We start from the raw sequence: 21768 nt of genomic DNA, 5'->3' as shown, positions 1-21768 counted from the left end.
CAGTGACATTTCTTTTAACAGTTCTCAAAAAACCAAAGTACCGTACAGTGCAGGAAGATTTAAGATGTTTTTACAGCAGACGAAAAACCAACACGGGGTAAAAGTAGAGGACCACTTCCCAGACCTCAGTCTTTTATTGTTTCAGCCAGACTCCATCTGAGCAGCAGACAGGAGTCCGTCCTCACAGGACAGGAGTCTGTCCTCACAGGACAGGAGTCTGTCCTCACAGAACAGGAGTCTGTCCTCACAGGACAGGAGTCTGTCCTCACAGAACAGGAGTCTGTCCTCACAGAACAGGAGTCTGGCCTCACAGAACAGGAGTCTGTCCTCACAGGACAGGAGGGTTTTAGATTAAGGAAACTTGTGCTGAAAGCCAAAAAACTTTTAGACGATGATGCTGACAGCCAAGTTTGTTTTAATTAATGTATTTGTTTTTATCCTAGTTTTAAACATCTCTTTTATCATGGATGTTTTTAAACTGGGTATTTTAAATGTGAACGGAGCAGAGATCTGAGAAAAAGACAAGCAATCTATGAGACAGCCACACTGAAAAAGATAGACGTCCTGTTCCTTCAGGAAACCCACAGTGATTTTAGTAATGAAGCTGAGTGGAGGAGGGAATGGAAAGGGGAGGCCATGTAGAGCCTCCACCCTCCTCTCAGTGGAGGAGTGGGCCTCCTCTTCTCCAGGGCTTCTAACCCCAACTCACTGGAGGTCCAGCACTGTGTACAGGGGAGGTTGCTTTTAATCAAAGCTCAGTTCCACCATTTTAAATGTGTTTTTATTAACTGTTACGCCCCAACAGCCGGTGCAGAGAGGAAGCAGTTTGTCCTCAAGTTAAGTGAGGTGGTAAGTGGGTGTGGGTCGGAGGACTATTTGTTTCTGGGTGGAGATTTTAATTGTACAGAAGACGCGGCATTAGACCGCAACCATGCAGAGCCTCATCCAGCCTCTCAGCACGCCTTAAGGTAGCTGGTCCACTCTCAGGACATAGTGGACGTCTGGAGAAGGATGGTCCAGCCTTAAGGCAGCTGGTCCACTCTCAGGACATAGTGGACGTCTGGAGAAGGATGGTCCAACCTTAAGGCAGCTGGTCCACTCTCAGGACATAGTGGACGTCTGGAGAAGGATGGTCCAGCCTTAAGGCAGCTGGTCCACTCTCAGGACATAGTGGACGTCTGGAGAAGGATGGTCCAACCTTAAGGCAGCTGGTCCACTCTCAGGACATAGTGGACGTCTGGAGAAGGATGGTCCAGCCTTAAGGCAGCTGGTCCACTCTCAGGACATAGTGGACGTCTGGAGAATGATGGTCCAGCCTTAAGGCAGCTGGTCCACTCTCAGGACATAGTGGACGTCTGGAGAAGGATGGTCCAACCTTAAGGCAGCTGGTCCACTCTCAGGACATAGTGGACGTCTGGAGAAGGATGGTCCAGCCTTAAGGCAGCTGGTCCACTCTCAGGACATAGTGGACGTCTGGAGAAGGATGGTCCAGCCTTAAGGCAGCTGGTCCACTCTCAGGACATAGTGGACGTCTGGAGAAGGATGCATCCTGACTGCCGACAGTATACCTGGTCCCACTTTAGAGAGAGCAGGTCTCCTCAGCCAGGTTAGATCGTATTTATTGTTTTAAACATCATTTTAATGTCTTTAAGAAGTCTGATATTTTACCTATTGGTTTTACTGATCATTGTTTACTTTTAAATAGTATTTTTATCAGAAATGTTTTACCTAAAAGCGCCTACTGGCATTTTAATTCAGTTTTAACCTTTGATAGAAGCTTTAGAGGCTTTAATGTTTTTTTGGAGGTTTTTAGAGAGAGGAAGGGTGATTTTAGCAGTCTTAGGCAGTGGTGGGACCACGGTAAGACTCAGATCAAACTCCTGTGTCAGCAGCACACCCTAAATGTCACAGGTGACATCACCAGGTCTATGAAGCATCTAGAGACTGAGATAGTGGAACTGGAACATTTAAATGAGTCCACAGGAGATCGAGGTTATATTGAAAGCCTCAAAAGCAAAAAAAGGGCTTTAGCCGACCTGCTGAACGTTAAAGTGCAGGGCTCATTGGTCCGGTCCCGGTACCAAACCATCTCTGGGATGGATGCTCCCTCTAGCTTCTTCTTCAGCCTGGAAAAAAAGAACGGTCAGGGGAAAGTGGTCCACGCACTGCTCTCAGACACGGGGCAGGAGATCTCAGAACCAAGCCAGATGCGAAGGAGAGCGGTGAGCTTCTACGCGTCCCTGTACCGGAGTGAGTACAAGGAGGAGCATGGTCTCCTCGAGGGGTTCCTGCGGGGACTGCCTCAAGTCTCCGAGGAGGAGCATGGTCTCCTCAAGGGGTTCCTGCGGGGACTGCCTCAAGTCTCCGAGGAGACCAACAAACAGCTGGAGGCCTGCCTGGAAATGCAGGAGCTGCGGGCGGCACTGCAGGCGATGGCAACGGGCAGGTCTCCTGGGATTGACGGGCTCACCGCTGAGTTTTATAAAGCGTTCTGGGACATCCTAGGTAAGGATGTCCTAGACGTATTTAATGAGTGTCTGGCCTCTGGTTCCATGCCAGTGTCCTGCAGGAGGGCAGTCCTCACTCTGCTCCCTAAAAAAGGGAACCTGCAGGACATCAAAAACTGGCGCCCTGTGTCGTTGCTCTGTGTGGACTACAAACTCCTGTCCAAAGTACTGGCCTCCAGGCTGGGGAGGGTTATGGAGCAGGTCATCCACCGGGACCAGACCTACTGTGTCCCTGGCAGTAGGTCTGGTAGGTTTAAAAACATTCTGTGCTGTACGGAAAACAATGAACTGCAATTTGCACATTTTTTAACATAAATGATTTCATAAGGCTCTGACGCACAATGTGACTGTTTTCTGACAAAATGTGTAAAAGGTGTAAATAAAAGTGTTTTAAAAATCCCAAAAAAATCTCTCTCTCTCTCTCTCTCTCTCTCTCTCTCTCTCTCTCTCTCTCTCTCTCTCTCTCTCTCTCTCTCTCATGGTGCAACCTCAGCTCCGCCCACTGCTCCCAGAGTCCAGATCCATATTTCACTTTCTCTTGTATTGTTTGATTGTACACTCATAGTGACAGGGCGTCTTTTCCTTTATAAATGAGTTCCCAGTCATCCGATTGTACCTCAATAACTAGTTTATCCAGGGATTCCTCTCTTCTGACTCATTTGTAATGATATCCATCTGTTGTCTGTTTTAATCTTTCTGTGTTTTTTATTGGAAATAGTAAAAAAACACATCTGTGGTACAGCGTTTAAACTTTTCAACTGCACAGTTTATTTCTGGCACTTCACAAACTACAGACCCACAATTCTCCCAAATCCTAGAAAAACTCTTCAACAAGACTCTTCAAACAGACAATAGATAGATATCAGTACACATGAGTCAGAAGAGAGGAATCCCTGGATAAACCAGTTATTGATGTACAATCAGATGACTGGGAACTCATTTATAAATACCAGAGAAAGTGAAATATAAAGATATTTAATGGATGACAAAGGGCTTAAAAAATGCATCTAAGAAGAAGAATACATGACATAGAGAATCCAATAAATGATGAAACTCTCCTAAAATAGTGCTTCATACTCGGATACATCACTGAGCAGATTCTGTGTCAGCAGCCACCTCCTCTCGGTCTGAGTCCCACACCAAGCCTGTCCGACGTCCGTCTGCAGCTTGTGCTGGCCAGCAGGGGGCGTAATATGGATGGAACTGTACAAAAATAGTGCTTCCTACTTATATGAATGTGTGTTTAAGTGGCAGTGAACTACACACGATCCCAGGGAGGAAGTGAAAAGAGGGAACAGCTGTGGCTGGAGAGAGAGAGAGAGAGAGAGAGAGAGAGAGAGAGAGAGAGAGAGAGAGACAGAGAGAGAGAGAGAGAGAGAGAGAGAGAGAGAGAGACAGAGAGAGAGGGTTACTCTGAGGGTTATCAGTAATATTACTGATTACTCATTACTCCTTTAAAAGTAACTGAGTTACTTTGGTGATTACTTGCTTTTAAAAGTAACTAAGTTAGATTACAAGTAACTTCTTTAGTTATTTCCAACAGCTGTCTACAACACCTTATATACACATTTACAAACATGTTGGTGAAGAAATTGTTTGATAATGATTTAGTTGTCAGGTTAGTGAAATATCTCCTAAAATGTTCTGACTCCAACCATGAAATCCTCACTAACAGACAACACTTCCATAAATCCTCCCCTCCAGCAAGCAGCCACACACCACAATCCAGAGTGTCCTGGTGAGAGAAGGACAGTGTCCTGGTGAGAGAGGGACAGTGTCCTGGTGAGAGAGGGACTGTGTCCTGGTGAGAGAGGGACCGTGTCCTGGTGAGAGAGGGACAGTGTCCTGGTGAGAGAGGGACACATGCTGCTCAGGGCTTTTCCTCCTTGTCTTACATCAACTGATTCAGTTCAATCAAAACCCCCAACACAGGGGATGTAACTCAGTGGTAGAGCGCATGCTTAGCATGTGTGAGGTCCTTGGTTCAATCCCCAGCATCTCCAAGCTTTATGTCTGACATCAACAGCAGCAAGTAGATTAATAATGAGTTAGTGTCTCTTGATTGTGAGGAGACACAAGCCAAACAGGCTCTGACATGTCTCATTCACAAGCATGAGACACTTTTCTGTCCCATTCTACAAACTTCTTCAAGTCTTCTTCACCATTGCTCTATATTCTTTATCATCTTTGACCGGTGGAGCCACTCAGAGTAGTAGTAGTTTCAAACCTTTATTCAGAGACTCAGTCTCCTGATCATTGAATGTCCACTTAGAGAAACCAACTCTTGGACAAATGAGCCACACCCTTCCAAGAAAACCAGCTCCAGCAACCAGACACACAATCAAAGCTTTGATAGTAAATGGTGAAGACAAGCTCCTCAGGAGTTTTCCTCCTTGTCTTTCAGGAACTGATTCAGTTGATAACAATCTAAGAACCTCAATTTTGCTAAATTCATTTTTATACGTTGATTTGACAAGATTTCTTTCTTCACTTAGAAGTTTTTGAACAAAGTCCTATTTTCATTGTGATGTTCACTTTAATTTTCTTGATTTTGACAGAAATCTCTTTTTAAAATCAAAATGAAGATGTAACTAGGTAGACCAGGTAGCTACAACACTGAGCAGGGAGCATCTCCATGGCAACAGACACTGATCTCCTTTGATTTCCTTAGATCTCCTTTGATCTACATGAGGTGTTTCTCTCATCTGCTGAATTGAATCCACAGGCGGTAATGAGACATTGATGGACTCTGCCGCTCTCTGATTATGTAACTAAACACACCTGTGAGCTAAGTATTTTAGCATTTTCATCATTTTTATGTTCTGAAGAGTCCATTTTTTTACAATTTGTGATTTTCTTACAGTTGTTGGAGCCAAAATCCTTTGTTCACTCACCCTCATGAGGAAGGGGGGGGGGGGCGAGGAGGGGGGTGAGCCACGTTTCTTTGAGAACAAAGAAACCATGTGCTCAACCCTGGAAAATTCGCCATTGATCACATGACCCCCCCCTGGGGGGCCCCCGGGTCCCCCCTCCTCTAGCTGCGGCACTGCAGCTCGACGGCAGGGGGACCCAAAATCCCGTCATCACCGGGTCACCGGCCCGGTGACGCGCAAGCCAACCCCGCGTGGATTGGCTGAACCACGGCCAACGCCGCGGGGAGCCCGGAAGACATCATAACGGTATAAATTCAGGCCCGGGAAGAGACCCAGCCTCTTCCAAAACGAAATCGCGTCAACCCAGACGCACCTTTTCGTAAGGAGACAAAGCGCCTCGTGTTAACGCACCTGGACCGGGCCTGAATTTTCTTCACCTCGCTGGACGAGCTCAAGAAAAGCGGGAATTCCCTTTATTTTTGGTTTCCCCTTCTTTTTTTCTTCCTTTTTTTTGTTTGCATCCTCCGGACCCCGAGCGCGCGCTGCAACCGCACGCTCGTCTGCAGACCGACCTGAGCATCGCTTCTTCACTCCCCCCCTCATCGCAAGAAGCTGCTGATCGCCCCTCGGATCACACTACGGGTTTCCCCTCCGTAGTCCACGTCAGGTCTCTATTTTCTGGGACGCCAGAGAACCGCCCGCGGCCACAAATCGACGGATTTCACCTGGCCACGGAAGCACGTTTCCCCCTCGTCCAACCAAGTAAGGCTTAGAGTCTGGGCAGGAATTAGAATAACGTGATATTATTATTGCTGTGTGTTTATTGTTGGTACTTGTAACTTTGGGACGCCGATCCCTGTTTCTGAGTACTTTTGTGTCTACGCGTGGACGGCCATCCACGCGAATCATCGCACGCACGCGCGAGCCTCCTCATCCTCAGCTCACGCTTCTGCTCCCAGAGTCCATATCTGCCTGAACAGCCGTTTTTGGACTCTGTACGTGTAAGCTGAGGCGGTCGCGTCAGTGTACACAGTCAGACACCCCCTCCTCTCTCCTCTCTCTCTCTCCTCTTCTCCTCTGTTTCCCTGTTCACTAACCAGCGCACGGTACGGCCGCCGCTGCCTCCAAGCGCCTCCTTTCAGTGCGTCCCTGGGACCGTGTGTAGTTCACTGCGGCTCGGATTTCTCGGCCACAAGGAATCCGGCGCGCTCCCGACGGCTACGGCCCGTGCGGAGCTCAGTGACGTCACGCTATCCCAGGCAGAGCACGCCGAGCGCCTCTGGTGACCGGGTGGGTAATCACATCGATTTCCTCGCCGGGTCGCCGAGCCGTTTGGCGCCCTCTGGTAGTCGCGTGGGTAATTGCAACCGCTCGTACCGCCATCTGGTGGTTGCATTAAGTCATCACAACTGCCCCGCGCGCCGACGCGCACCTAGTGGCCAGATCGGGTGATTACACCGGACCGCCGACGTCTACCTCCCTCTGGTGGACGTTCGTGGTCATTACCCTCTCACCAAGTCACGCCCCTTTCGCTCCACAAACCCGCACACACACACACACACATCGCTCCCCACACTCGAACACACACACACCCACTCACACACATCGCTCCCCCACACTCGAACACACACACACACACACACACACACTCACACACACACACACACACTTTATTAGCTGGCTTTGTTTTGTATTGTGTTGTTTTATGAGATCTTGCTTGATGTTTATTGATTAGATGTGATTCATAGATTGATGATTTAGGAATAGACGTTTGTTAATAAACACTTAATAGTTGAATTGAACGATTCTTGGTGGTTTTTGTGTGCTTTTCAGCGACAACTGCTGGTTGTAACAGTCAGTGCTCGGATTTACAGCCTTCCTTTCCTGCTTCAGTTAAATTGCGATTATCATTTCAATCAGAAATAATAATTTAAACATTTTAATTGAACTTTCTTTTTTAAGACTGATGTTTCGTTTAAGACCCTAACTTCAGCTGGTGCCCCGACTTTGATTAAGTAACGGTAATATTCAATTGATTAATAGTTTGAATGGTTTAAATCAATTTCAATGATTTTAACGCTTTGGGTAATTTAACACACCTAGGAGGCGTTGGCGAATGAATGCAGGTTTTCCACGGGAATAACCCGCAGTGCTTTTAAATAATTTTAAGTGTTTCATCGCATTTTCTGTGGTTAATTACCCGCACTATTATTGATTGATCTGTTACCCAGTTAACCTAATCACAACTTGAATTGTCTCTAAGCTATTGTTCATTTATTTTTGTTGCAGATAGATAATTTGTATGCTTTATTAATTAATAAATTAGTCAATTTATTCAATCAATACTCAAGAGTGCTTTTAATCATTTTTAAGTGGTTTTCGTGCATCTCAGCATCCAATTATCCAGTATTATTAATTCATAAAGCGCAAGTTTATCCAATTAATAATCCTAACTGCATTTAATTCAATTTCAATGGTTTAGCTCATTCAAATAACTCATTGTATTTAATTAGTAAACCCCGACTTTACTTAATTAATTCCAACTCCTCCTTGATTACTCCCGATTGTTATTAGATAAATAACCAAACTTGTTTGATTAACAATCCATTCTAAATTACTTGCAGATCACCTTCGGTGGTCCACTCCACCGAAGTAATTCAGCCTCCCCTCAGTTATTGACTTACAAATCGCAGGTTTGTTTCATTGATAACTTGAATCATAGGTTGCTCTCCGTAATTTAATCATCACTCGTAATCAAGTACCGTTGTTCATTGATAGGTCAATAGCCATTTGTGACGCCTTCGCAGCTTGAGCTTTTCCCCGGTTACTCCAATCAACCTTTATAGCTTTGCATAACTTACACTTGGTACATTACCTTAGTAATCTATTACTCCAGTAATCCATTACTTTGGTGGCCTACCGCTAGTGATCAGTAATTGTCAACCCGTAAATAACAATTTACTTCTGTTTGGCGATTCGTTTATATGTAAATTACCTCTGACAGGGTAGAACCTTCCGGTAGCCTACCACTAGGGTAATTTGCATATTCTGATCACACGCTGACCCCAACATAATGGTGCCCCGTGTGAGGCTGTTGTAAACCAGCATTGTTACGAATAACTGCACAAAATAATCCTGAATCGTTCACTTAAGGTGTAGCCGTTAACTTTATTCTCCCAGAATTGGTTTTCAAGATACACTTTTTCCAGCACTGTCGAACAAAGTCACTTGTGGTGTGAAATCAGTTGTGAAGTGGTTAGTGCCTTGCTTTCCCTGCATTCTACGCATGATTAACACGCTGTGTTAAGATTTCTGACTACGATTAATAGACACTAACAATATTGCTCGCCAAGGTGTTAGACGCATCTGACTAACTTGGATAGGGTGCAGCTCGAGCAATTAACGAAACCGAGAGGTTTGTAAGACACAGGTACAGCCGTTACCTGTGCAGTAGCAAAGCTAATTTGCCGTTAACCACAGCTAACGTTGTTGACTTCGGGCGTAAATCTCAACCACTCAATGGAGGGTAAGAGTTCCCGGGCACAGGGAGCCGAGGCTCCGCCGGTGCTAACTGAGCCGGCCATACGAGACGTGGTGTCCCACCTCGTCCGTCTCTCCTTGGAGGAGAAAGCAAATCTCGAACGCTACAGCGTTGAGATTTGCGAAGAAAAGATCCGAGAGCTGGTAAGTTTTGTCAACAACCCAGGGGACAAGCCGGCACGTACAGTGCCGGACGTCCTGGGCCAGATCAGCCTGCTCTACCAGCGTAGAGCAGAGCTACAGTCAAAGGAGGCGGAGGAGCGTACGGATCGGCTGCGTCTGGACAACCAGAGGCTATCCAAGGACAACGCTCGCCTCCGACAGGAGCTGGACGCCTCCAAGGACGAGGATCAGCCTTCAGAGCCCGAGAAGCAACGGGCTCTGCCTCCTCATAAGGAGACGAAGGTCGATGAGTGCACACTAGAGAGTGAGCCTCAGATCCAGGAGTTAAAGGAAAACCTAGAAGAAGCTCAGTCGCTAATCGCGATGGGCATGGAGAGGGAAGAAAATCTCCGACACCAGCTTTACACTGCCACCCTAGGTGCGCAACGTGACCCTAATTGGGGTCGTCGTAATCTGGCTTCGCCAGAGAGGTCTGGCACTATCGACTCCTCATGCGCCACAACGCAGAGGTATGACGCCTCATATAGCTTAGATGGTGATTCTTTTCAGCCCACGCGCAGCCGCAGCACGGTGCGCTTCGACGACTCCGCCACTCCTTCCCATCTGCAGCCCCCACGCGACGCTAGCAGTCGGGAGCAGGGGTCCAGGAGGGTGCCTCTATACCCCAGTAGACCTCCCTTGTATGGCCCTAGCGGCCCCGACCCGCGTCAGACAGCAGTCCACGGGGAACTGTCGTCAGAGGACTCTGACGGCCCCAGTCCCGTGAGGGGGTGGGATGTCCGGACCCGCCAGCTCGAATCCCTCGCAAAGGACATCGAACGCTTTGACCCGAGCAACAAGGACGCGAGTATCGAGGACTACCTCCGTGAGGTTGAACGCTGCCTCCTCGACATCGCACGTCCTTCCATGCGGGAGAAGCTAAAGCTTCTCTGGAAAACAACGTCCAGAACAGTCCATGTTTTCATGGAATCCCTGCCGCCAGACACCCGAGACCGGTACTCCACCCTCTGCCAGGCTCTCCGGGAAGAGTATTCATTGTACAATGACCCTGCTTCGGCAACGTTTGGTGCATTCGCGATCACCCAACGGAAGTCTGAACCTCCAAAGGAGTATTACAGGCGCCTACGAGTGGCCTACTTCCAAGGCCGCAATGCACCGGGGTTGGAGGAAGATCACGCCTTCAAGTCTCTGTTTGTCAACAACCTCCACGACAGTGGGAGGTTCGATGTGGCTCTATTTTGCAGGACCGCCAAACCCACCATGAAGGAACTGCGCCAGCACGCGCAGATGGTGTGGGAATTGCGTCAATGCCCGGGTAAGAAGCCTGACATTGACCAGAGGGTCCTGGAAATGGAGCCAAGGGAAAACACGGATTTGAGGCTTGAGGGCGATGAGTTGCCGACACCCAGAACGAATGCTGGAGGAGGGTCTGGTACACCCTCTCCGTCTGAGCAGAAAGGCGCACAACCAAATCAAAAGGGGGGACAACAGAGCCAGAAGGGTATTCCACCGAATCAAAAGGGTGGAAAATGGGCCAGGTCAGAACAAAACTTCCAACCGAAGAAAGGGCCCGACCCGAATTCAAAGTGGAAAATGAAAGGTTCGGAAAGGGACCACGGTCGCTACAGAGCTGACCAGTTAAAGACTGAGCTACAGCAGTGGGTTCAAACCTGCATCAAAGAGGCTGTACAGAACTTGGACCTGTCCAACCAAAGGGGGCGCCACCCCCCCTCAAGGGGACGGGGACGTAGGCCCCCTCCCTCCTGACTAGAGCGGCGGCCCCGACCCACCACAAACAAGGTTTACCTTGTCGGGTGGGGGGGAGAAACAGGTGAGGCGGGAGAACGTTCAAGAACGACAGCTTCCCAGTCCACCGATTTGCCGTTCCTGACTTTCTTAGGCAATCTCGTGCACCGAGAGAACGCCAACCGCATCTACACATCCGTGGTGGTGGGAGGATGTGTAAACGCCCTCGCGCTGTTAGATTCCGGGTCCGAAATAAGCCTAATGTGTTCAGCCACCTTCGCCGAGCTTGCGAGAGCTCTGCTGTCTCTTGGAAAGCCACTGCAGGTCGAAGCTTGCAGCATTAACATCAGAAGCTTCACTCAGGACACTTCACCCATCACCCAACGCGTCTGGGTGGATGTCACTTTCCAAGAGATGTCTTTGGTGCATCCCATCTATGTCACCACGCTGGACACAGAACCATTACTCATTGGCCAAGATCTCCTTAACCGATTAGCCCCACTGATCGATTGCCGTCGCGGGTACCTTTGGGCCCAAGTACGCAACCCGACTCGAATCGGTCCAGACATGGACCCTCCCTCTTCTGACAGCATGAACGCTGCCATCGAGTCCAGAAGTTCTAATCCCATGTGTACGCCTTCCAAAGAATCTGGCTCAAACACCCCTCTTGTCATGCTCCCTGACGGCCAGCAGTCGCGGCAGTCTAGGAGCTATCAGTCTCTGAGAGAGCATCCATCATTCCTATGCGCACTGGCGAACGATGGATCTCCACTATACAATCCCCACATCGTGGGGGGGGTACACCTGAATGGGACCTTGGTCCCAGAGACACTCTTGGCTCTGTGGTCAGAGAAATCTGCCATTGATGCCGATCTTCTAAAGGATCTGTGCCAACACAACGCACTCCTTGTCCAAGTGCAGCACAGCCATCGCCTGCTTGCTGCAGGGTCGCCGCAGACACTAATCAAAGCAACTGGTGTATGTGCCCTCTCCGTGCAGATAGGGCAGAAGAAAGCCATGCACTATATGAGTGTCGTCCCGCAGCTCCGCCCTCCTTGTCACATAGGAGCGGATCTCCTTGTCAGGCTTGGAGTCCAGCTGGACGCCGTGAACCAGGTTTTGTGGTCACTGGCGAGCGCGGACACGCAGCATCTGACGACCGAGCCGGAGCAAATGGCATCCGGTCAGACGATCCCGCAGGCGTGTCACGCTGCTAGTGAGTTGGAAGCCACAATTCCAGCACGGACAGCCGGGTTCCCAATCCGTCTCGCACTGCTCAAGGGGCAGAGGATGCTTGGCCCACAAGCATTCTTTCAACCCTTACCGTGCTTTTCTGACCTTTGCCTGACAATTTGTGGCACACCCCTTCTAGAGCTAACCAACCGCTCAGCCTACCTGCTAGTCCAGAACCTGACCCACAATCCGGTTCAGGTGAATGCGGGAAAACCACTAGGCGTCTTGGTCGACAGCTCATTTCACGACTTCGAGCTCAGGGTGCCCGTCATTGGCGACCTACCTCCATCCCTCATCAGGGACGAGACACTCGACAAGGTGTTGTACACGTTCCCCACCCGCATGATCACCATTGCTCGTCACGAAGCCCTCGCACAGGAGGCAATCTGTGGTTCAACCCTCAGCACCGAAGGTGACATGATAGTGTACGCGCTGGCGACTCAACCAGAAAGTGCTGAGAACCCCGGTGGGCAGCCAGGGTCTGCACCGGAGGAACCGTACTCTGGTTTTGAGTCAGAGATTGAGCAGCAACTTGAAAAAGCAGATGCTCTCACGACACGGGAACAACGAGAAGCACTCAGAAATGTTTTCCGCGAATTTCAAGCGATCTTTGCTAGGGATGCACATGATTGTGGGGTTACAGACCTTCACCTAGTGCGCATTCCTACCGACCCAATGGCGCCACCATCCTTCGTACGCCAGTACAGAATCCCGCTGGCTGCCTATGAATCCATCCAGGAGATCCTTGACAAACTGCGAGAGAAGAACATTATCCGAGAGTGCAACTCGACGTACAACTCGCCAATCTGGCCAGTATTAAAACCCACTGGTAAATGGCGGCTTACCATCGACTATCGCCCGCTGAACAAACAGGTTCCTCTTTCTCGCTGGCCCATGATCCACCTGGATCAGGAGCTGGCCAAAGTAAAAGGTGCTCGTTTCTTTTCCACAGTCGACGTGGCAAATGGATTTTGGACCATGAAAGTGGATCCATCTGACCAGTACAAACTTGCTTTTTCCTTTGGCAACCGCCAGTACACCTGGAACCGGTGCCCATTCGGCTACTCAAACTCACCATCTGAGTTCAACATCTTCCTCCACAAAGCGATGAGTGACGCCGCCGCCCGAGGCAACCTCATCTATGTGGATGACATCCTCATGAGAAGCTGCACCTTTGAGGAGCATTTAGCCGAGATAAGACACGTCTTGAACCAGCTCCTGGCGGCAGGCGCCAAACTGGCACTTCGCAAAGGTCAGTGGTGCCGTACCAGGGTTGAATACGTGGGGTTAACAGTTGGCGCTGACGGAATCGAACCCCAAGCGGGGAGGATTCGCGCCATCCAAGACATCAAAGCCCCAACTAATGTGTCAGAACTGAGGAGCTTTCTTGGGGTCTGCAACTACTCCCGTCAATTCATCGAGGATTATGCGGACATTGCCAGACCCCTCACAGAACTCCTCCGCAAAGACAAGGCCTTTGAGTGGGGAGCCCCCCAAGAACAATCCTTCCGCCTCATGAAGGAGAAACTCTGCGTGGCACCCTGTCTGGCGTACCCAGATAAGGACAAAGAGTTCCTCCTTGAGGCAGGGTTCTCTGCTCAATGCCTGAGCGCGGCTCTGGCACAGAAGTACGACACAGACAAGAGAGTCGTGGCCTACGCCAGCCGACCTCTTAGCAGTGTAGAGATTAAGTTCTCCGACTGTGAGAAATCTCTCCTCGCCACCGTCTGGGCTGTGGAGCACTTCCGCAGCTACATTGGGGGTCAGAAGGTGACAATCGAAACCTGCCATCAACCAGTCTCTTTCCTGAACAGCCAACGTCTCAGGGAAGGACGCGTGTCCAACAGCCGCATCGCGGCCTGGATGATGGCACTCCAAGGTTATGACATCGAGGTTAAATACGCACAAAACCACAAAATGGCTTTGGGCCAAGGTCTGGCTGCGTGCCAACATTGTGACTGTGAGGGACAGTCCAACATCCAACCTCTCCTGGTCAAGACACAGACCCTCCCTTCCAATCATCATTACCATGATGAAAACATCTGTGACGGCATGCCGAAAGTCTATGTCGATGGTTGCTCTTTCCACCACGACAGCCAAATGAGGGCAGGCGTGGGCATTGTTTGGGTCGGCAGAAGCGAGGTGCCTGATCACTTCCAGCTGGGTCCGAAAACCAGTCAGTACGCCGAAATCGCAGCAGTGGTCATCGCCCTCCAGCAAGCAGCTGGGCAATCCATCAGACAACTGGTGATTTGTTCTGATTCGAACTATGCCCGCCATAGCTTCATTTCGCACTTCCCCACGTGGAAAGCGAATGGCATGAAGAATGCCCGGAACAAAGACGTCAAACACGCCGAGCTGTTTTTGACATGTGACCAGCTCGTCACTGACAAGGGAATGACTGTGTACTGGAAAAAGGTCAAGGGTCATTCCCAAGTTGAAGGACCCGACAAAGCTGGGAATGATGAGGCTGATCGCTTAGCCAAGCTGGGGGCAGAACAGGGTAGGCCTTGGGAATTCCGACACGAGTGGCTCCCTCCTCAACCGTGTGGGGTCAACGCTATCACCCGCAGGCAAGCGCGAGAGAGGCAAGAGGGTGCCGACGCTGACGCACAGACACTTCACCTCGGACGCAAGCCAAGTGATGCAGACCTGATCGCGATGCAGGAACAAGACCCCGTGCTCGTGATTGTCCGACAGCTGGTGGAGGACCTGTACACGGACGGGACCCCACAAGCTCCAGCGGGCAGCCCAACCGAACTGAAAGCCTTCTTCCGCGAGCTGCCACACCTGACGCTAGAGAAGGGCTTGTTGGTTCACACTAAAGGCCAGGGTCCCACCCGTTGGGTGGTTCCCACCGACCACAGGGGAATCATGTTAGCACACGCACATGATTTACCGGTGGGTGGCCACCGCGGCTCCCACGCAACCCTCCAAACCCTCCAGCAGGTGGCATACTGGCCCACCATGGCCCATGACACCAAACTATACGTCCAGAGCTGCCTAGTTTGCTGCCAGTTCCAACCGTCACAACCACTGAACCGAGCCCCACTCCAAAGGAGGGGGGTCACTTTCCCGTGGTCGCACCTGCAAGTAGACTGGGTCGGACCTGTCCCCAAGTCCGCCAGAGGTAACAAATACCTCCTCACAGTCACTTGCTCCTTCACCAAGTGGGTCGAGTGCCTCCCAGCACCCAACGACACAGCCACCACGACCGCTGTGCTCCTTCTGAACCACGTGTTCAGCCGCTGGGGACTTCCCCTTTCCATCGACTCCGACAGAGGTACTCACTTCACGTCCCAAGTCATGACAAACCTGTACCACATCTTAGGAGTGGAGGTAAAATTCCATCTGGCATACCACCCCCAGTCATCTGGTCAAGTTGAACGGGCCAACCGTACCATCACGCACATGCTCAGGAAGTATGTCAGCAGCAATGGTAAGGATTGGGACGTGAAACTCCCCCTGGTGCTCATGGCCATTCGGTCCACCCCGCACCGCTCCACAGGAGTCACTCCCTTTGAGATGATGACCGGCAGGGAAATGACCCTTCCACTCCACTTGTTGTACCACCCCGAAGATGTCAGTGTGGCCACAGCCTACACTGCACATCAATACGTGACCGATTTGCGGGAACACCTTAAAACCACCTTCTCCTGGGCCCAAGGAAACTTGGAAGCCAGCGCTCAGGGGGCAAAGGCCTACTATGATCGCGCTGCATCCCCAAAGGAGTACCAGGTGGGCGACAAGGTGTTCTACTTCAAATATGCTCATCCCGCAGGGACCTCAAGGAAGTTCCTCCCGAGGTGGTCGGGCCCGTTTGAAATCGTGGGGAAACTGTCACCGGTGGCTTACCGGATCAGGATCCCAAAGCCAAGACAACCCCCGGTATACAAATGGGTCCATGCAAATCAGATCAAACCATTCAAGCCATTCAGTCTCCCGGGCCGAGAGGTTGAAACCCCTCCAAGCGAGGGGGGAGAACTTCTCGGCCAAGACCAATAACAAGCTCACTAGTAGGGCCTGGCAACTTGCATGCAAATAACACCCTGCATGCACTAACCCTGCTACCACCATCCACTCCCCAATAGTGATCACATCTCTCCGCTTCATCTGTTCCAGGATGGATCTCCCTTGGATTTTTGGCATCCTGCTCAGCCTCCGAGTCACCTCATCCATGGTGATAGTTGAACCAGGCCCCCCAACGGGCATCATCCTTCAGGGGTCGCCTGGACTTCTCATCACCCGGTGCGGCTTATACACCCAGAGGTTCTACGTGCGCCTAGACCCCTGGGATGTATACCGCAACCACATCCGCAAGCCCCCCCAGCTGACTGAGGGAAGGCTAAGCGGAATCCAGACCACCGACACCATCGAGCATGCGAAACAGGCAACGGTTCACATGCTTGAACAGTTGGACAAATTCATGGTCACTGAGAAAGACCTCAGCGACGGTAAGCGACCCAAGCGGTTCCTCGGTGCACTGCTCTCCGCAGCAGCAGGCATCGGCTCGCTGTTCTCGATTGGCCTCTCCGCAGCCAACTCGGTCAGCCTGAAGGCCCTTCAGAGACATGTCGGGGAACTCGAAGAAGAAATGCCGGAAATCCAACAGAGACTCCTAATACAGAGTGAACAGTTACAAGGCTTGACCAAAACGGTTCAGGGAACCATACTCACTGTAAACTTGCATTCTGCTTTAATCAATAACACCTTGCATGCCTTAACAACCTTGTCAAGTATCGTCAGTGAGGACATAACGTATGTGCGAATAGTCAGGGATCTTATGCAAGATCTCCTTAGAGAAGTCAGTTCCTCCGTGAGTAGCCTCAGTACCGGGAAGATCCCCACGTACTTAGTTCCACTAACACTGGTTGAACAGATTCTCAAGACCACTACCACCACTGTTGTACAACCTTCACAGGTACATCTGGCATATAGTCTCGGCAGTGCTATTCCGATCTCTGTGAACCCACAGAACCTAGAGTTAGGATTTATCCTAAACCTACCAATCATTGAAAAGCAGAATGTGTACCGTTTAAAAACCGTATTGAATGTGGGATTCTGGGAGGGTAACACACACGTACACCTCCGAACGCCACCCACACTCGCCTACCACGACGACAACCCCTCACTCTACCTGGTCCCCAATCTCAGCATGTGCACAAACACCAAAGACATTCACTGGATCTGTCCCAGCAACCCTTTCATTAGAGATGTCACCAACTATCTATGTGGGCTGAGGGCAGACGCCCCGGAGCAGAAATGTCAAGGTAGTTTGTCCATCAAAGATGAAGGAACCGAGACCAGAGTAGAGAGAGCAGGTAGTCGATGGCTCGTCAACACACCTCATTCTGAAGCGACCATGTCCTACGACCGCCATGATATAGCCACCAAGCTCACCCTGCCCAATCAAACAATATTCCTCAATGTCCCACCAGGGGCTACAGTACACATTGACGACATAATCCTCCATCATCTCGATGCCGACCGACACGAGGTGGAGATTGAGATGATGGATGCATTCGTCGGGCACAATTTCACAATTGATGCCACCCTCCAAAGCCAGCTTCTGGCTGAGGGAACCAAATTGATTAAATTCAATTTAAAGCCCACAGGGCTCTCAGCCACTTTCCCTAGGCGGGCAGGTGGACACCCATACCAAGACCATCCCATCAGCATGGCAGCGCTCGGAATGTTGCTCAGTGGCTGGATCATCACGGCCGTAGTGGCGTACGCGATGTACAAGTACATCCAGAAACTACAGGCCCGACTGGATTCCCTGACCCTGGTCTCGCCACGTTTTGTGGGCCCATCCACAAACACACAATAGGCCAGCCCTCACCCAACCAAGAGGTGAAGGCACGGCCTACTAACCCTTTTCCTAACCACCCGTTCCCTTCCTATTTCTCACTCTCCTGTCCCTTTCCTACCTCTTTCATGTTCACTGGTGACGACCCTTAAGAAATGAAATGTATGTGTGCTTAGATAGTTAGAATAGAAATAGTAAGTCTGCCCAGACTAGCCTTAGCCTGCCCAGACTAGCCCAGCCTGCTCAGGAAATAACCTCACATGTGAACTGGTGGACAGAGAAGGACAGTATGTTTCACAGGACATGGGGACGTTCACAGATTCTATGGATTGTTCGGCCCAGGTTTGCTCCAAAGACTGTGACCTGCATCCCACTCTTCGGAACAAAGGGGGGATGTTGGAGCCAAAATCCTTTGTTCACTCACCCTCATGAGGAAGGGGGGGGGGGGCGAGGAGGGGGGTGAGCCACGTTTCTTTGAGAACAAAGAAACCATGTGCTCAACCCTGGAAAATTCGCCATTGATCACATGACCCCCCCCTGGGGGGCCCCCGGGTCCCCCCTCCTCTAGCTGCGGCACTGCAGCTCGACGGCAGGGGGACCCAAAATCCCGTCATCACCGGGTCACCGGCCCGGTGACGCGCAAGCCAACCCCGCGTGGATTGGCTGAACCACGGCCAACGCCGCGGGGAGCCCGGAAGACATCATAACGGTATAAATTCAGGCCCGGGAAGAGACCCAGCCTCTTCCAAAACGAAATCGCGTCAACCCAGACGCACCTTTTCGTAAGGAGACAAAGCGCCTCGTGTTAACGCACCTGGACCGGGCCTGAATTTTCTTCACCTCGCTGGACGAGCTCAAGAAAAGCGGGAATTCCCTTTATTTTTGGTTTCCCCTTCTTTTTTTCTTCCTTTTTTTTGTTTGCATCCTCCGGACCCCGAGCGCGCGCTGCAACCGCACGCTCGTCTGCAGACCGACCTGAGCATCGCTTCTTCACTCCCCCCCTCATCGCAAGAAGCTGCTGATCGCCCCTCGGATCACACTACGGGTTTCCCCTCCGTAGTCCACGTCAGGTCTCTATTTTCTGGGACGCCAGAGAACCGCCCGCGGCCACAAATCGACGGATTTCACCTGGCCACGGAAGCACGTTTCCCCCTCGTCCAACCAAGTAAGGCTTAGAGTCTGGGCAGGAATTAGAATAACGTGATATTATTATTGCTGTGTGTTTATTGTTGGTACTTGTAACTTTGGGACGCCGATCCCTGTTTCTGAGTACTTTTGTGTCTACGCGTGGACGGCCATCCACGCGAATCATCGCACGCACGCGCGAGCCTCCTCATCCTCAGCTCACGCTTCTGCTCCCAGAGTCCATATCTGCCTGAACAGCCGTTTTTGGACTCTGTACGTGTAAGCTGAGGCGGTCGCGTCAGTGTACACAGTCAGACACCCCCTCCTCTCTCCTCTCTCTCTCTCCTCTTCTCCTCTGTTTCCCTGTTCACTAACCAGCGCACGGTACGGCCGCCGCTGCCTCCAAGCGCCTCCTTTCAGTGCGTCCCTGGGACCGTGTGTAGTTCACTGCGGCTCGGATTTCTCGGCCACAAGGAATCCGGCGCGCTCCCGACGGCTACGGCCCGTGCGGAGCTCAGTGACGTCACGCTATCCCAGGCAGAGCACGCCGAGCGCCTCTGGTGACCGGGTGGGTAATCACATCGATTTCCTCGCCGGGTCGCCGAGCCGTTTGGCGCCCTCTGGTAGTCGCGTGGGTAATTGCAACCGCTCGTACCGCCATCTGGTGGTTGCATTAAGTCATCACAACTGCCCCGCGCGCCGACGCGCACCTAGTGGCCAGATCGGGTGATTACACCGGACCGCCGACGTCTACCTCCCTCTGGTGGACGTTCGTGGTCATTACCCTCTCACCAAGTCACGCCCCTTTCGCTCCACAAACCCGCACACACACACACACACATCGCTCCCCACACTCGAACACACACACACCCACTCACACACATCGCTCCCCCACACTCGAACACACACACACACACACACACACACTCACACACACACACACACACTTTATTAGCTGGCTTTGTTTTGTATTGTGTTGTTTTATGAGATCTTGCTTGATGTTTATTGATTAGATGTGATTCATAGATTGATGATTTAGGAATAGACGTTTGTTAATAAACACTTAATAGTTGAATTGAACGATTCTTGGTGGTTTTTGTGTGCTTTTCAGCGACAACTGCTGGTTGTAACAGTCAGTGCTCGGATTTACAGCCTTCCTTTCCTGCTTCAGTTAAATTGCGATTATCATTTCAATCAGAAATAATAATTTAAACATTTTAATTGAACTTTCTTTTTTAAGACTGATGTTTCGTTTAAGACCCTAACTTCAGCTGGTGCCCCGACTTTGATTAAGTAACGGTAATATTCAATTGATTAATAGTTTGAATGGTTTAAATCAATTTCAATGATTTTAACGCTTTGGGTAATTTAACACACCTAGGAGGCGTTGGCGAATGAATGCAGGTTTTCCACGGGAATAACCCGCAGTGCTTTTAAATAATTTTAAGTGTTTCATCGCATTTTCTGTGGTTAATTACCCGCACTATTATTGATTGATCTGTTACCCAGTTAACCTAATCACAACTTGAATTGTCTCTAAGCTATTGTTCATTTATTTTTGTTGCAGATAGATAATTTGTATGCTTTATTAATTAATAAATTAGTCAATTTATTCAATCAATACTCAAGAGTGCTTTTAATCATTTTTAAGTGGTTTTCGTGCATCTCAGCATCCAATTATCCAGTATTATTAATTCATAAAGCGCAAGTTTATCCAATTAATAATCCTAACTGCATTTAATTCAATTTCAATGGTTTAGCTCATTCAAATAACTCATTGTATTTAATTAGTAAACCCCGACTTTACTTAATTAATTCCAACTCCTCCTTGATTACTCCCGATTGTTATTAGATAAATAACCAAACTTGTTTGATTAACAATCCATTCTAAATTACTTGCAGATCACCTTCGGTGGTCCACTCCACCGAAGTAATTCAGCCTCCCCTCAGTTATTGACTTACAAATCGCAGGTTTGTTTCATTGATAACTTGAATCATAGGTTGCTCTCCGTAATTTAATCATCACTCGTAATCAAGTACCGTTGTTCATTGATAGGTCAATAGCCATTTGTGACGCCTTCGCAGCTTGAGCTTTTCCCCGGTTACTCCAATCAACCTTTATAGCTTTGCATAACTTACACTTGGTACATTACCTTAGTAATCTATTACTCCAGTAATCCATTACTTTGGTGGCCTACCGCTAGTGATCAGTAATTGTCAACCCGTAAATAACAATTTACTTCTGTTTGGCGATTCGTTTATATGTAAATTACCTCTGACAGGGTAGAACCTTCCGGTAGCCTACCACTAGGGTAATTTGCATATTCTGATCACACGCTGACCCCAACACAGTTTGAAAGAGAACATTGAGAAGAAGACAAACTGTCTGAGGTATCTTTCCATAAATGATTGTGAAGTGTTGTTATTTCCAGTGTTGGACAGTGTATTCATTGTACTCCATGTACACCCACCAACGACCCCTTGTATACTAGAAATGACAACTCCAGGTACATTTGTGTGGTTTTAAGAGTGTTGATAGTCTTCCTGTGGAAAACAAGTCAAATCAGGCTGCCTGCACTTCACACAGTCTGTCCTCTTCATGCTGACTTTGTCCTCTTCTAAATGGGACTAAACTGCTCTGTTGTCCGTCTCCTGTTTCAGTCTCATGTCTTCACCATCAGGAGGAAGAGTGTGTGTCCTCAGAAGCCTGGTTGTTTCCTTTAATGAAGATCAATACACTCTCCTTCAGGAGGACCTGCTAAGTTGATCACTGGATATTGTCCATGTAGCAGTGTTACCTGCTTCTTCTTCA

General features: G+C 49.8%; 1 protein-coding gene across 5 annotated transcripts in view; it reads left to right on the top strand.

The window, feature by feature from the left end:
• Nucleotides 1-21768, top strand: part of LOC308128325 (protein NLRC3-like) — a 434409-nt gene that overhangs the window by 387940 nt on the left and 24701 nt on the right. The gene's annotated exons all lie outside the window — the stretch shown is intronic.

The sequence above is a fragment of the Lipophrys pholis genome, assembly GCF_963383615.2.
Source record: "Lipophrys pholis genome assembly, contig: SCAFFOLD_32, whole genome shotgun sequence".
In the NCBI taxonomy this organism is placed as follows: Eukaryota; Metazoa; Chordata; class Actinopteri; order Blenniiformes; family Blenniidae; genus Lipophrys; species Lipophrys pholis.
This window is presented reverse-complemented; position numbering and strand designations above follow the sequence as displayed.